The sequence below is a fragment of the Aplysia californica genome, unplaced genomic scaffold, assembly GCF_000002075.1.
Source record: "Aplysia californica isolate F4 #8 unplaced genomic scaffold, AplCal3.0 scaffold00640, whole genome shotgun sequence".
In the NCBI taxonomy this organism is placed as follows: Eukaryota; Metazoa; Mollusca; class Gastropoda; order Aplysiida; family Aplysiidae; genus Aplysia; species Aplysia californica.
Genome location: NW_004797910.1, coordinates 345,145 through 347,644, shown reverse-complemented (window position 1 = coordinate 347,644; position 2,500 = coordinate 345,145). Strand labels below are relative to the sequence as shown.

The following is a 2,500-nucleotide window of genomic DNA, read 5'->3' as shown; positions in this document are numbered from 1 at the left end:
ACGGAGCAATAATATAAGCAGACACAGACAAAGGTTGAGCTAACCACATGTGTTGGATGAGGAGACGTTAAAAATCCCTTCCACGAGGTGGTCGAAAATTAAAGTGAGAGGAGAAGAGACTAGAGCGAGGTGTATTCTGTCTGCTCACACTCGGCTTCATTTGGGAAAGGGGAGGAGGTCGAAGCTAAAAATAGCTGACGTGAGGGCTAAATGAGCTATGAGGGTAAACTTTATAGATGTGGAGGGGGCGGAGGTGGAGGGGGAGAGCTCAGCTACCTGCTCCCTTCCCTGGCCCGAGGTTCACACCTGAACTTTTTCACACACAAGCAACTCGAAACTCTAAAGTTCCAGGGGAGGGAAGGATTTATCGAAGCCATCAGTCACAATCATGTAACTGCATTCTTTGTGCTCGATTAAATACAAGACAAGATAGCGTAAAAGAAGAAAAAAAGGAAAAGGAACAGTTTCCTTTCCGCAATGTCCAATTCCCTAGGTAGGTATGTATTCTACTTTTAAAAGCCAATTTAAAAAACCCAACAACTTTGGAGATGTTAATCGAACGTAAAGTGAAAGAAATAATCATAAATATAATGAAGTTTGAAGCGCGTAAGGTCTTTTGTACCAAGACAATTCTGAATTAAAAACAGGTAAGTTCTTCAAAGTGAAAAAACCACGCATCCCATCATAACTTATACGTTTTTATCCCCCTTGATCTTAGCATAATTCTCAAAAACAGGCACAACATGTGTTATCAATAAAACAACCAGGATTTTTGTAACGGATACCGTACTAATGTTCCATACTGCGCAGGACTTGCAGGGCTAATTAAGCAACTAGTGTCATACTCATTAGCCCCTCGAACGTTCTGACATAACGTTGAGACCTGACCCAGAAACACAATCTGATTTTTCTGGACGCAAACATCCTGGAAGATAACTCACCCCCACTGGGACATTAGCGGGAGGTCAGGTCAATACGATCCCCATTGCTGGAAAAATAAAATAAGAAAACAAAACCATAACCAAAGAAAAACATCAAGCCGTATTTCATCTCTTACACATTCTTCTTTTTTCTTACCTCCTATTTTCCTTTTGAAATCTGTTCTAAACTAACGGTTTTTTTAAAGCTCTAGACAGTGATTGCCACTACTTATTATCATGTCCATGTCCTAACATCTTTGTAGCTTCTCTCATAATGTCAATAAGACGTCATTTAAACGGTTGTCAGTTGCATGATGTGCCCTTGAGCAAGGACTGGAAGTTATGTTAAACCAAGCTGAAGAATGCTTTATTGGACTAGATAAAAATTGAATTCTGTGAATGTTAATGCAATGACTTTTGCTAACAATGAAAGTGGCCTTAATTATAGAAACAGGAAAAAAAACCCACAAAGCAGGGGGTACTTCTAAGAAATAAAGTCATTTCCCCCATCACGTTCGATGTCAGGCAACAGCAAGTATGAATTATTTTTGTCCGTCAACAGACTACCTTGGGTTGTAAAACCAAAGTAACATAAAATCGATAACAAATGACAACATCTTAATACTGATGAAGACTGCGTGATCGATCAATCAGAATATCAACCGAATCAGACCAAAGGACAGGAAAGAGTAAATTACGCACATCTATCGCAAACTCTAGAATTGTCTTTAGAGAAGCTAATCAAAATTCCCATTCCACGACCCTGTGCTTGGATTCAAGTCAAAGGTAAGAGAATTGACTTTTCAAAAATTGATATAGCACTGAGACAGAAACATCAAGAGCAGAAAACATCACATCACTACTTGAGCTGCAGGCGAAAGACACTCCTTAATTAAATGAAACAACCCGATAACTCTTCTTTTTTTATCAGCGCATACAAGGCCTCACAGAGAACCCCATACACCCAACAACATACACACACAGACATAGAAACACACACACACACACACACACACACACACACACACACACACACACATCACCACCACCACCACACACTTCCCCTCCCCTTTCATGGACATAAAGTGACTCTGAAATGCCCCGAAATGTAACAGAAATCGCTGTAAGCATTTGGGAAATCCTGGATAGCCCATCGTATCAAAGTGGATATAAAGCTGTGTAGGCAGTAGAGTTCCAGAGATGTCCGGAGGAAGCTGATAGTAGATAACGAGGGGAGGGGAGGGCCATGAATTTGATCACTATACTGAATGTCTGGGGTTAGGCTGCTTTGGGAGGGGATGCCGGGTGAAGGGGGAGGAGAAGGAAGAAGTAGGTGGAGGAGGTGGTGGTTCCAAGATAAGCATTATAATTTACATCCGTATGACCTGTAGTTTGAATCAGGTTGGAGGAATGAACGGTAGGGGAAGGTGGTATCAGGTAGAGACAAAGAGAAACAGAGAGGGAGAAGGGGAGAGATAAACCGATATATATATAGAGAGAGAGTGGGAGAGAGGGGGAGTGAGAGTGAGAGAGAAAGGGAGAGAGATTAGAGAGAAAAAAAGAGAGAGAAAGATATATAT

At 41.2% G+C, this 2,500-nt stretch overlaps 1 long non-coding RNA gene across 1 annotated transcript in view; it reads right to left on the bottom strand.

Annotated features, from left to right (window-relative positions):
* LOC101848776 overlaps window positions 1-1,818 on the bottom strand; it is a 19,555-nt gene extending 17,737 nt beyond the window's left edge. The window contains exon 1 of the long non-coding RNA XR_001185231.2: window positions 45-1,818. This is a non-coding gene — a long non-coding RNA (uncharacterized LOC101848776). The remainder of the gene's footprint in view (window positions 1-44) is intronic.
* Between the last annotated feature and the right edge of the window lie 682 nt (window positions 1,819-2,500).